Source organism: Stegodyphus dumicola, chromosome 4 (genome assembly GCF_044657685.1).
Source record: "Stegodyphus dumicola isolate Sdum_Otavi_A_Nest chromosome 4, ASM4465768v1".
Lineage (NCBI taxonomy): Eukaryota > Metazoa > Arthropoda > Arachnida > Araneae > Eresidae > Stegodyphus > Stegodyphus dumicola.
Window position 1 is genome coordinate 231,648,706 of NC_140771.1, and position 15,021 is coordinate 231,663,726.

The 15,021-nt window shown below is 35.7% G+C and overlaps 1 pseudogene; it reads left to right on the forward strand.

Annotated features, from left to right (window-relative positions):
* Window positions 1-15,021, forward strand: part of LOC146997837 (toll-like receptor Tollo pseudogene) — a 205,050-nt pseudogene that overhangs the window by 178,603 nt on the left and 11,426 nt on the right.

Consider the following 15,021-nt stretch of genomic DNA (forward strand, 5'->3'; position numbering starts at 1 on the left):
CATGCAGCCAGCCCGTTCACGGGATTCGAACCCCGGACCGAACTACCAGTGTTCAGCGACTTTACCGCTCGGCCGCTAATAGCTGGAAGAATTAGCAGCTGAAACTTGCAGTAGGATGTACTACTACTAGTATTGGAAGATCTGTGTCACTGGAATTCCGGCGAAGGTACAGTTAAGTCTTCATAATTTCTGCTTCCAGTCTTCTTTAAATGAAGAAGAATATGAGCAATTCTCGCATTCTTCCTTGCATGCTTTCGGAGTGTAATTGGCTCCAGCTTCCAGTTGAGAGATCATTAGCTCAAATTCTGGAGACGGCGAGTTGATTTTTCATGTTTCCTTGTCCAATGATTTTCATGTTTTCTTGTCCAATGGTCTTTGTTTTCATGTTTCCTTGTCGAATGGTCTTCATGTTTTCATGATTCCTTGTCGAATGGTCTTCATGTTTCCTTGTCGAATGGTCTTCATGTTTTCATGATTCCTTGTCGAATGGTCTTCATGTTTCCTCGTCCATTGTCTAAATGGTCTTGTCTTCATGTTTCCTCATCCATTGTCTAAATGGTTTTGTCTCCAAATTTATCCCATAGCCTACTCTGCGTAGAATTTTGGTCGTTGTATTGTAGGATTGGCAAGAAATTAATTTCGGTTTTTAGTGTGAAATAAAACTCAATTTTTTTCCATACAAAAGCTGAACTTTAATCAGTCAAATATCTTCCATTCTGTTCGATGACCTTTTGCCACCTTTCTGCTGACTTCATGATTCCGCAGTCGTATAACTTCTGGTCTTTATAAGCAAAAAACTAACTTAACCAAGTGCGATTGGAAATCATCGCTATTACTAAAATTTTTACCATTTGAGAAGTTTTGTATACTTCAAAATAAATGACAATCCGATGCTGCAAAGTCGGGGTTATATGGAGGATGCGACATCACTTTGCAGTTAAGCTCCAATAATTGCTCCACGTATTGCTAAAGATGTGGGAGGTCTCGCACGATTCCTTTACAATTTTCCATTTCTGTCTTTTTCTCTAGTTTTATAGAGTTGTTGCAGCTGACAACTCAATTTCAATTTGTTAGCAAGTATAACCTGAGTTGCTAGTTTGGTTGTGTGCAAGCAGCTCTGAGTAGTACATAACACCATTGTAATCCCACCGAATTGGTAGCATGATGTTTTTCTGATGCAATTTAGCTTTCAATATGATTTAAAGCTGATTCATCATGTTTGGACCGTGATTTTTTCGGTTAATGTTACTGTATACGATCCATTTTTCATCACCAGTGATGATTCGTTTCAAAAAAAGGGTCCATTGCATTATGTTTGAAATGCGTATCGCAAATATTGATTCCTTGTGTTAAATGAATTTCTTTCAATTCATGCCGAATCGAAATATCGAGTTGCTTAGCGAGTCTAAGACCTCGTATGTGATTTTCAATTGTTGTGTGTGATATATTTAACCTTTTTAGTCTTTTGCACAGTTATATGTCAATTCCATTCACTTATGGCTTTAATTTTGTCATCACGAAATTCAGGAAGTCGGGCAGAACGTCGATCATCTTCGAGTGAAAAATCTCCAGAATGAAATTTTTTAAACCAATTCTAATTCTCAGACGTGCGTTCTTGTAAGCAATCAGCACTATAAACTTTATGTTTTTCCCATGTGTGTATAAGTCAGTTTCTCTTAGAAAGTCCTCCACGAGGGCATCCCTCGCGTTAGGCCGTAATCACATAATACAAACAATCATAAACAAACCATTTAATTTAATTTTTCCGTTTCTTTGTTGGTATAAGAAGTGGGTTTATGTGAAAATCTATTTCATTCTCGTTTCCTTTACCGAAATTTTCGAGATTTTCTACTGTATATGTATATAAAGCAGAATATGTAATAACTAATAGGAAACAAAACTTATTTTAAATTCGTAATTTGGAAATTATTATAATCCTTCCCTTTTCCCTCATTTTCGGAAATTCTGGCAAGTAAATTTATTTCTTCATTTATTTGTTTGTTCTTTATTGTTAAATTCTCCTGACATATATCGAGTAATTTATTGTAACCGAGAGAGTTTCGTTTTATTTATTTATGGCAATGCACTCGAGGGCTATCTGCCTAAGGAGGAGGGATGTATTCGTATAGGACTTTCTAAGGAAAACTAGCCCGTTTGCTGGGAGTGTAACCGAGAGAGAAACTGCATTTAATCCTATTTTGAACTTCAGCTAAATTTTATTATAGATATTAATTTTAAATGAAAATTAAGGTTAATTGTTTACAAGGAGGGTACGAAATCTTTCATAATATTTTCCTATGGGTATCTGTAGCTCACCTTGAGGATTTATTCGATAATTTTACAGAAAAAATTAAGAAAATAACAACGTTTTGTGTGCACGTGGTACATAGCGGCCGTTACCTAACATAACTATGTCAGTGAGACAAAAATTTTAACTTGTAACGGTCCCTTGTTAATAAAGAGCATTTCATTTCATATGTAAATATACTAAAACTTTTAAGAGTTATCTGCGTTTTTTGTATTATGTAATCATTTATGATGCATTCATACGAATATTAGCTTTTTCATTCTTATTTTTTTTTATATTAAATTTTTAACTTTTTTTTAATCAACGGTTGTTAATTTTCCATAACTAATTTAATGTGTTGTATATAACTGACTTAAAATGGATGATATGTGAAACTGAGTTGACTCTACATTTAAACGAGCTAGCGTATATGTGGGGATAGGTTTATAAATATCTTTCATTACGGCCGAGCTGTAAAGTCGCTGAATATTGGTAGTTTGTTCTGAGATTCGAATCTTGCCTCGAACGGTCTTTTTGGCTGCATGGACGCTTTCGTGGATTTGCTTATGTATAACGTATTTACAAGCCAGTTTCCCTGAGAAAGTCCTCCGTGAAAGCATCTGGCACCTTAAGCAGATACCCCTCGACGCTTTACCATAATAACATAATGACATAAACCAAACCAAGCCGTTACAGAAGTCGCTAATAAACACAGAATCCAGTCATGTTTTAAATTCGCACGTTTTATTTATTCAATAATCAACAAATAAATAAAAAAAGACTGCTATAACTTTTAAATGTTGCAGCGTCATGTAATGTTGCCTAAAGTAGGCTTAATTATGTGCTCTTATTCAATAAAGAGCTAAAAATAAATAAAAATGTTTAACTTGCCATATCGAAAGGTAAGTAGATGCAAGAAAGATGTCTCGAAAACTTCGCGAATGTTAATGAGGACTAAATTATCAGAGCTCAAAAGTAGACCTCACAAACTGTGATTGGGGGGGGGGGTGGAAGAACGAGACTGCAGCTGCTGTCAGTACGTGACTGACTTTTTCTTCATTTGTTTTTTACAATTTCATCACTGGAGGTAACGTTATGCCGCAAAGAATCTCAGTAATTTTTGCCATCTTTTTGGATGAAAAAGTAATTTTCTTTGTTTCTGCAGCTGTTAGTTTTACGATAGATACATCTTTCAGAACTTGTTTTTCATTCATAAATCTTATGCTGTCCAGGTTATTGAGAACGAAGGAAAGACAGGCTAAGATTCGTAAAAAGAATATATCTGAATTTTAAATCCTTGTAAACGAAAATGAATTGATAATTTAAAATAAGTATTTTTACTGTCGTACTTTTAAAGTAATATACTCCACATTTTATGACATGCAGCTAGTTCATAACATTATTTTATTTATTTATTTATTTATTTATTTTCCCCGATGGCGGGCTGTAGCCGTTTATAGAGCACTAGCCGCTACTACGGCAGGAATTGCTGCCCAACCCGTACAGTGGTTAACGTCGTTGACTGCTGTAGCGAAGGGCCCGGGTTCGAATCCTGGAAGGCATGGATGTTTGTAAATGCATAGTGTCCGTGTGGCATGGGAACACTCTAAATATGCGGCGAATTCCTCTCGGGGGGTTGTTGGTAGGACAAGATGAGTGGGAGACCCTTGGACTCGTCCCCCTCGGTATACTCTCCATCAAAATTGGGAACAAAACTGAGCTAAATCGCACTGTCACCTGTAGGGAGCTCGAAAAACTTGCGCTCCTTGCCACGAGGAATTTCGTGGACATGGATTGACTACAGTCCAGGTGTATACGAGCCGGTTTCCCAAGGAAAGTCCTCCACGAAAGGCATCCCTCCCCTTAGGCAGATAGCCCTAGTGTGCTTTGCCATAATTAAATACACCACACCACGACTACAGTCCAGACAAGTGAACATTATTAATAACAACAACGCGGCCGGAATCCATGACCACATTATTATGAAGAACCTTAATTGTTGCCTGCTATGAAGAAAAAGACAGATTACATCCATGCCTTCTCTGGGATTCGAACTCGGGCCCTTCGGTACGGTAGTCAGAGTCACTAACCACTCTCCCGTCTGGGCATCTCAGAACATGATTAGGTATTAGAAATTTGAAATGAATAGATAAAAATGAATTTTAAAATCATGCAATTTATGTAAGTAATTTTTACCAGTTCGTTCGTGCTTTCGACAACCAACGGGTTGACTTTGTGAGAATTTCAAATTTCATGGAGCTCCTTATATGTAACATAAATGCAGTCCAGTTTCTCTTAGAAAGCTCTTCACGTAATGCTGGTCACCTTTGAATGCTTTGTCATAGTTATTTTGTAAATGACCAAACAATTCTTTTTCATTTGTGTATTATGCCAATTTCGAAGGTACATACCTTCGAAGGTACATCAAAAGGAGGCGGAGGTAAGGTTGGTTCTAGGCAAACAAAAATATGTTAAATAAAACACTAAGCTTCATTTAGCGACCCACTCTTTAATTATACACCTTGATTAAATATTAATTAATTAAGAAAAACAAAAATAATGTGTGTGTATAAAGGAAAAATTTGTAAAAGTATTTTTGCTTTGGAATAATTATTAATTTGAAAAAATCTGGGATTTTAGAAGCCATCTTGATTTTTGTGACGTATGTATGAGAAAAAAAGATGCGCCTCAGAATCAAAGAAATACGGTATTTCATGATTTCGTTCGGATTTGATAGGTTTGAATGAGAAAGAAATTATTATTTGAAACATGCTGGTCAAGTTAGATGTTGCAAAAGAAGCGACACAGAACGCATAATTGCCTACAGTAAAAATACTGCTCCCAAGAACACATATCAAAAGCTCCATAAGAAAAAAAAAATTAAAAAAAAAAAAAAAATCTGAAATGTTTCAGATTTTAAATTACGTCCAAAGGGGCGTTTTTTAACATTTTCTGTGTTACCTTTCTTTATTAAATATCATGTTCCTCGCACTTAAACCATAAGATCCAGTGCAACAGCAATATAGCAAAATAGTTTTAAAACGAGCATATCTTTAGAATTTCCGATACAGAGACTCACGCGCTGGAGATAAAATTGTTTTTTCTGCACAACGTTGCCATTGCTCGCTTTGAAATCCTTGAGTTTGTTAATCAAAAATTCGTCAAAGTTTTAAAAAATAGGAAATCGATCATAAAACAAATTTCAAATTTCAAATTTGGTCTTCCCCATGCTCATATTCGTTGGAGGATTACGTTATTCAAAATTCGATGACTCTATGTACCGTTATTTTATGACAATGTGAGAAATATGCATACATTTACGCAGATTTTCATTATTTAATTTCTTCAAATATAATGCAGGACTCTAACATTTTATGGCAACAGTTTGAAAAGTGAACCGACAGAAAGTGACATTTATCCGTCCGACGCAAAATGCCAAAACGAAAGTAATAGTCCTTCGGGACTCAAGTCCCTTTGGACTAAAAAGAACACTTTAAGTTTGGAAAAATGAATGGAATGAAACACAAGAAGGAAGGTTTGGTTTTGATTTATGTGATTATGGCAAAGCCTCAAAGGCTATCTGCTTTAGGGCAGGGATGCCTTCGTGAAGGACTTTCTAAGGAAAACTGGCTCAGATGGGGAAAAGCACGAAAACGCCCATGCAGCCAGCCAGTTTGCGGGATTCGAACCTCGGGCCGAACAAGCAGTGTTCAGCGTATTGACCGCTCGCCCGCTGGTGGGCTCTGCAAGAAGGAAGACGATTTATATAAAATATATATCTATTCCCTTCGTATGACCACATCACGCGTAATTTCTTGATAAATCTATTGATAACGGAACATTTTCCTTTTCCCACATACTATTTTGCTCGAAATTTAAACGAAACAGATAAATGCATATATCCGGAAAGCGGCAATCTCGAACCTTATATATTTAGCTGTCAACTCACAAAGGAAAACTATTGCAAAACCAAGCAACCAATCACATCAGATGATATCAGATATCTCTTGAATGCAAGCGAGACCAAATAATCTTGAAAATTATAATGCAGCTCATGCCACATGCCAGCACGCTATAGTATATGCCAGCACAGATTATTATATGCATATTATATTTGGCATATTGTACGCCAAAACAAATCATATGAAATATTTATACATGCATCGAACAGAATTCTATATGAAACTAATTTAAAAATCTACCCGTGAGCAACAAAATATAAGCAGACACTAAAGCGTTATTAAAATACCAATTGGTATTTCAAATAAAATAATTAGAATTGTATACTATAAAGGAAAGCAGAAGGCGTGGCAGAGACTGGCAACATGTAGGGTATGCACAATAGAGAAAGGTGAGGATACTATGTAGTGGATTCTTTGTTTGAGGAAGGTGGAGCTGTATGCGTCGGGATGGAGTTCGACGGAGCAAAACATGTAAATCCCTATGCGAAGTTCTGGTGCTCCGTCTACTTTTCTCTGTCCCTGTTAAGTATGGTCTTTATAATTCTTGATAAAAAGAATAAGTAAATGTGGTCGCCGCAACTTCTATTGAAGATATTCGTAGGTTTCTGAAAATCGAATAGTGGCATCATTGGTTACTACTTTTGGACTGCTGGTTTGCCCTTAAGAAAAGCGTTATTTTAGCCCATAGGACTGTTAGCCCAGAAGGGCTACTAGTTTCTACTAGGCTGTTAGCCCAGAAGCCAGAAGAATGACTGTTAGCCCAGAAGGGCTACTGCTAGCATTTCACGTCGAATCACTTTTCAAAATGTTGCCACCAAATATTATCGCCCTGTATTATATTTAAAGAAACTAAATAATGAAGAATTTACATGAATGTATGTATGTTTTTTGCGAATTGTGAAGAAACAATGGTACCTAGAGTCATGAAATTTTGAATAACACAGTCCTCCATCCGAACATGGGCACCTGGAAGCTCGAATTTGGAATTTGTTTCATTGCCTTATTTCATATTTTGTAAAACGTTAACGAATTTTTGATTAAACGTCTCAGGAATTTCAAAGCCAGCAGTAGCAGCATTGTAGAGAGTAAAACATTTTCCCCTCCAGCGCGTGAGACTGTCTGTTGGTACTTCTAAATGTATGCGTATGTAAATATTTTTAGCCCACTGTGGCGTTAACCCAAATGCTCTTTAAACGTATACGTGTTTGTAAATGTAAAAAAAAAAAAAAAAAAAAAAATTCCCATTTAGGCGTAATATAAAATCCGAAAGGTTTCAGATATTTTTATTCTCTTCACCCAGTGTACATTACTAATGAAAAACCGAAACTGATCGTCAGCTTCGCATCTTATCTGTTTGAGAAAATGATTATTATCTGAGCGATATCTTACTTCATCGTTATTCTCGAGCGAATGGGATTTCTTTAGCTGCACCGCTTACATTTATCTGAATATCCTTGCCAAAAGGTGGTTTAAGATAAAGTATTTCAAATATTCGATTTTAACGCTCTGCTTTTATTTTTATGTACTGACGTAAGTTATTTTTTTTGTTTGTGTCATTTATCTTAATTTTAGTCCAGCCGTTGTTCTAACGTTATTTTTACGACTGCTGATTACTAAAAAAATATATAAGTCTCGTTTAGATGTCTTGAAATTTTAACGCTTTATAATTGAGACGTTTTAATTTTTACGATAAGTCTCTTATTACGCTTATAATCCCTTTTTCTTTACGAAAATCTAACACTCTGTTGCACGGTATTAAGAGATTTCTGCTCTTTTATCCTCTTATACAACTTTTATTAGAACGAGCATTGTTCTGCATGTAAGCCAGTAATGTTTCTTAATCAAAAGGCACCTTTAATAATCATAAAGGAATTAATTTTAATGACGGCAAGCAATTCTGTATGAAGATTATCGTAGAATAATTAGCTTGATTGCTAATAATTCATGTCCTTCGAAGCGCCCTGTATTCGCTCTTAAATCTCGTTGTACCACGCTCATTTGCGTAATTAGAGAGAAAAATCGGTCGTTACTCAACAAGTAAGTCGGCAGTAGGGATGCTTATAAACAAAACGCGATATAGCGCTAATTAACCAGACTGCAGTGAGAAGCTTTCTTATTAATGACTTCAGCTAAATCCTTAAAGTGATCTCCAACGTCGTGATTGCTTTGTTTGTTCTTTATGTTTTTATGTTTGCATTCCTCTAAACTGCGACGCCGGCGAGTGGGAGAGTACTTCTTAGCGGCAATTATACCCCACTTTGAGACTGAAAATATGGTAAATAAATAGGGGGAAAAAAAAAAAACGTTTGAAGAAGAGAGAATTTCTGTGCTTTTGCTTTTTGCTTAGAGAAGGCTCGCAGTTTAGTAATTACTATTGTAATAATAAGGGCTTTCGAAATCGTAAATTTGAATAAACGAGCTGGAAAAGCGTAAGGATTTAAAATAGTTTTAATATATTGCTATGTGCTCTACACTCTTCCCAACATCAAGAGTTCCTCTTTTACTCTTTTTGATCTCACTTAATTTCCTTTCTTTTAAATTTAGTTTTTTGTAACATGAATTTTAAAAATTGTCGAAAGCATGCTTAGGGAAAGCAGCTTGCAGCTGGAAATTAAGGCATATCCTTTTCTTTCGCTGTTCTTACTTCTTTGTACAAAGTACTGTAATCGCGAAAATTTCAGGCATCATATTTTAACAGAAATATCCATTCTGACAGTTCCCGAAATCCGTTTGGACGATTTTTTTTGTAGACCAAAGGGTGTTAGCCCAGAAGGGCTATTAATTTCGTTTTGGCATTTTGTGGCATTTCGCTATAACAGGCGTTTCACTTTTCAGATTGTTGCCACCAAATATTATCGTCCTGTATTATATTTAAAGAAATTAAATAATGAAGAATCTACATAAATGTATGTATGTTTCTCGCATTGTGGTATGACAACGGACCTAGAGCCATCCAATTTTGAATAACGTACGGCTCCAACCGAATATTAGCATCTAGAAGGCCAAATTTTTAATTTGTTTTAGTATCTATTTCGTATTTTGTAGGACATTTATGAGTTTTTGTTAAAGAAACTCAAAAATTTCAAAGCGATCAATTTCAGCACTGTACGGGAAAAAAAAAAAAAAGGGTTTTATCTCCAGCGCGCGAGACTGTGTATTGGAAATTCTAAAGCTGTGCTCTTTTTAAATTATGGTGCAAAATTTATGGAGAAGTCCAAAAATTTATCTTGGCGTATTCTTTTTAGTTTGCTCCAAGAATAATTCACTTGGCGAACTTCTTACTTCACAGCAACCTATTTTCCTTTCCATTTTTTCAATTATACACGAGCGGGGAAAAAGTCATCGTTCATACTTTCAAATGAACAAATTTCAAACAATTTTAACTAAGTGCGTAAACCATGTTTGGCGTTTTTATCGCTTATAACATATATGCCAAATTTCAAAACGCGCCAATGTGTAAATAAATTCATGTATTTTGAATTTTGAATAAAAACTCTAATTTTTTTCAGATATGCCTAGAAATACATCTACTTTAAGATGATGTTAAAATTTTTTAGATTATAATACAAAAATGTTTTCGAAAAACGTATAAAAATATTTAAAAATACAGATTTTCAAAATAAATCATAAAAAATATGCGAATTATATTTGGATTACACCTAAATTTCGAAATCTGGAAGAAAGAATCAACTAAGTTTAATAAAAAAAAGAGAAATTCATAAATATATATCAAATTCAATTAACATTGAGGAGCTAGTTTTTTAAAAACTACACGCGCGATTTTTACAAAACTTGGTAGTTAGAATCGACATATGGAAAGAAATTGGATATCGTTTCAGAAAAAGTCAGATTTTGTGTCAAAATACCTATATTAGAACATCGCTGTATATAAATATAATACATATCCTAAGTCGCGCTTTAAAGACATGAAAAACACAAGTTTAATTTCGTCAATTGGCCCAGGAGAACAAAAGATATACGACTGTCTTTTTTTCGAGGGGGGCGCTGTGTACTTAAGTAAAATAGCAGTTTTATCGAAATGGAACAGTTTTCTGGCCACTTTACACTATCAAAATACAAACTGTTTTACGTAAAATTGCATGTTTATACGTTCATGGCATATCTATGATTATACTGCAAAACAAATCCTATGTATAGAAACCACTGTGTTTAAATAATTGTTGCCTTGACTAAAGTTAAGATCGCAGTAAGCATACTAAATACTTAATAACCGTACGCCCAACTAATAACTTTTCTTTGTTTTAAATCAGCATCGCACGGCTGTTTCGTAGCACGTTGTATAATCAATAAATAATGATGATATTTTTATGTATCAATAAACTAAGGTCAGTCGTCTGTTACTAGAAAACTCTGCTTGTGTTTCCAAATCGATATATCGACTACGCCGCTGTTCTGATTCTATTCATTATCTTCAATCAGAATGGAATTTTTCGCGAAACAATATATCTCGTAATTTCTACGAATATATATATCTCTCAAAAAATATGATTGCAATTTGTCCTCGAGAATTTTTGTCCTGAAATGCCGTTTGAAAAGACACGCCAAAAAATATTTTTTCATCGAATGTATAAAACTAAAATCTAGTTTATTTTGAAAAGGAAAGAGATTAAAAACGGAACTTACATAAGATACATTTTTCTTCTCGCACATAAGGCTTTTATTTTGCTATTTATTACTGAAATTTATGAAGCCTCCATTAACCTCAGAATGTTTGTGGTGATGATATAATATTCACTTTCCTTACTAAATTGTAAGGTCCTAATTGCAAGGTCCTTTACTTAGGCAAATAGCCCTCAGGTAAAGTGTCATATAGTTAATTAACTCAACTTATCTATGCTGTCGACTAAAGATCTTTTTGCAACCATTTTCCTCTGTTAATTTTGATTTTATTGACCGAAAACCCTTGTGCCAGTTAAAGTAAAGCTCTATCTTCCCAAGTAATAAATGCAGAAAATTTTATTGTGGTGCTGCCGTGCATGTGTGGTTTATTGCCTATGGAATATGCAATTAACAAGCGTAATGAAGACTATCTATTACAGTCGCACAACTGGTAGCGCACTTGTGTCCAGAAGAGTCACAGTTTTTCGTATAAGAATCGTAATTAACACCAGTAGAGACTGCGAAGAAACAACTACCTACAGAACTCTCTCTGGACTCTGTTCTCCGGACAGTGGCAATCCGATTACATCCTCCACGTGAATTAACTTTTAAATGGTGTTGTTGTGACTGATCTAACTTGTCTGACCTAATCAGAACAAGCCACGAATTTCATCGTGCAAGGAATACAAGATTGCATTACAATGATTCCAATTTTGAACATCGGTGTAGTTCTGCATTTCAGTTACCCTGTTGAGACACAAATGGTTGTAGAGACATTAGGTGTTTTGGAAGCAGGTGATGTGAAAAATGAACAATATCCTCGCCGGAACTCGAACCACGGACCTCTGGAATACGCACCCAGCGTGTTGACCACTACACTACGAAGGCGGAAGAAATACCTTATATACTGTCCCTTTTAAATGGACTCTTTCGCCAAATCCTGGGTGTGGAGAATCATCATCCACCACCCTTTTAGTTCAGGCCTCACTGTAGAGACATTAGGTATTTTGGAAGCAGGAGTTGTAAAACATGAGCACTGCGAAGACATGCTAAAAAGGCGGGAGAAATACCTTATATGGTTTCCAATCACTTGTCGTTCCTTTTATCCAGTGCAATGTAAATGGAAGAATCTGACCAAAGTAAAATATAGCTCACCTAGAATATATTATAAGGTATTTTTCCCGCCTTCTTAGCATGCCTTAATAGTGTGGTGATCAACACGCTGGGCGCGTATCTTAGAGGTCCGTGGTTCGATTCCCGGCGAAGGCGTTGCTCATTTTTCATCTCATCTGCATCGAAATAACCTAATGTCTCTACAGTGGCGCCCGAAGTAAAAGGGTGGTGGATTCTTCACACCCAGTATTTGGCGATTGGGTCCCCTAAACCACCGTCGCCCTTTAAAAGGGGGAGTATATAAGGTATTTCTCGTGCCTTCTTAGCATTGCCTTCGTAGTGTAGTGATAAGCACACTGGACGCGTATTCCAGAGAAGCACGTGCTTCCATTCCCGGCGAGGGCATTGCTCATTTTTCATCTCTCCTGCTTCCAATCAACCTAATATCTTTACAACATCTTTAACCTTTTGAGACCGGGGCTTTGGTAGCAGTAAAAGCTACCAAAGGACGTGGAATCTTGAACCGAATGCTTTCTCCTCTTTAAGAAATCACCTCCTATTTGCAACAAAGATTCTTGTGTGTAGTTTAATGGATTCAGAGAGGGGTGCATATGTGTCGCAAAAGGAAGACCTTTGAAAGAGATAAGTTGTTAAAACCCTAGGGACGTCAAATTTGACATTTCACCCCACTTTTCAGCCTGGAAAATGGGGGAAAAAGACATGGCCACTAATGTGGACAACCCCGTCTTTTCAAAGAGAGGACTCTATGGCCACTATAATGGCCATCCCGTCTTCAAAAGGTTAAAGTAATCGGCAGTTATAGCTGAAATCACTGAACTCATTAATTCTTCTCTTGGTAGTGTCATTTTCTTCAGAGAAGTCTGGTTTTAGACATTGCAAAACTAGTTTTGATGTTCGTTCCTTCTGGAAATATGAGATACGCTACTGCACCGTAAGCTCTTAGGCTTTTACCGAAAAATATGTGTCTGCAATCATCTCCACATTCGTCAAAAAGTATCTGCTTGCAAATGAAAATTCCTTCAGCGGTTCTACATCCAAGCACCAGCTCTTCTAGTTTTCCTTTAGTTCTTGAGGTAATTCTTCATCCCAATAAATTTCTCATCCAAGTTTCAGCCTGAGAGTAACGGAAGAAAGGAAATCCACTACGTCAAATATCCTCCCCTTTCCCCATTCTTATTATTGTACATTTAGTATTATCGAAATTCAAAACAAGCCTTGGGCACCATGTAGGTGTCAGTACGAGTTTTTCCAAGTTTTCCGTCAGTTGTGTGAGAGAGAGAGAGAGAGAGAGCACCCCAGAGGGGGGGGGGCGATCCGAAGTTCTCCCATCCCCCTTCTCCTGACATCAAACCACTCGAAAGGACTTTCGGGTCGCAATATATTCAAAGTAATGATGCAAAGACACTATACATTTACAACATTCATGCCTTCTCCGGATTCGGGTCCAGGTCCTCAGTACAGTAGTCAGAGTAATTAATCACTATCCCGTTGTGGGGGCACTTAAATGGTACCTATTATAGTATACTGACATTTAGTTACAAACTTTTATTAACTGTAAATTTTTATAACTGTAAAATATTTATTGTGTGAATAAAATGAAAAGAGTTAGGGAAAAGTATTAATACCTTTTTAAACCAGTTCTTATTTCTTATATTTCAGTTTGATCTCAATGGAATAAAACTAGTACTAGACAAAACTTTTCCAAGCCGAAGTCTTAGGGAGTTTAAGACTACTTTTGAGTGACGTGGACTACACTATCTGTAGGCTCGGAGGATGTATTTTATTTTTCAGTAGTATTTCTTCCTGTAAGTCTTAGACGAGAAAATAAATGGGGAAAGTTCAAACAAAATATGCAGCGTTTGACGTAAATATTCTCAAACTTTTCTTTGACTTTAGTTAGATAAAGGCTGCTGTTTTCATATTACTGGAAAACTAAGGATTTTCAAGGATCTATAAAGGATTTTCTTTCTTGTAAAGAATATCAGCATTTTCTATTCTTAGCTTACCTTATACGAGGTCTGCTATTCTTTTTTTGTAGCTGAAAGAGAAATAAATATTTCTTCTTGTTATTTAGCCGCTTTGACCCGTCGAATTATGCACTATCGATTGACCTGAAAATTCCAAACTCTGTTTGAAAGCTAAAATATGCTTGCTTGCTCTTCATTTAATTTATTCATGCTTCTGGTTTGGGCATATTTCTCAGCAGGGTTTTCGTATCAGTTTAGTGTACGTTAAACTAATGCATGTTTCTTTTTAAAGTGTGTGTAGCTTTCATTGCTTTCAAGACAGGTAGTAAGTAGTCTTGCTTACAAGACAGGTAGTCGTATGATCAATCTTATTGAACTCGTGAATTTAAAATGACTGCACTTTCTTATTGAAAAAGGACGGCTGATTAGTAATTCACTTATCTGTAAGTGATTTAAGTAATATGCGTATGTTTATATAAAAGTGTAATCTATAAATAGTAAAAAAAAAAATCTTTTGTTCCATTATAGACAACATAGTCATTTTATAGGGTTTCCTTTAGTTTGAATACCAATTACTCTAATTTTTGTTATCTTTTCTCAACTCCTCACTTCCCTTCACATTTCCTCGCCAGGATGCAAATTAAGTTAGAGCGAATAATAGTATTTAAACTGGCGAAAAGAGAGCGTTAGACAGAGTGTGATTTCGCTAGCATTGCGTACGCTACTATTCTATCCTTCCTGTTGTTAATCTTTAGTCGTTGATACGCCTTCCGGTCGTTTATTTAAAGTCTATCACCTGTTGCTGAGTCAGCCTGTTACTTTTAAGTAGTCCAGCACTACTCTTTGTATTTAAAACTATTGTTAAATTATTCTTAAGTTCTCAAGTTCGATCTTATAAAAACTGATAAATCATTAAATGGAAAATATCGCAGATCTTTTAGTCAAACGAAATTCTTAAATTAGTATGCTGTTATAGTTTTATTACAAATAATTTTTGTAACCCTGTTGCAAATTTTTGTAAGCCTATGTATAATTTTTGTAATTTGTTTGT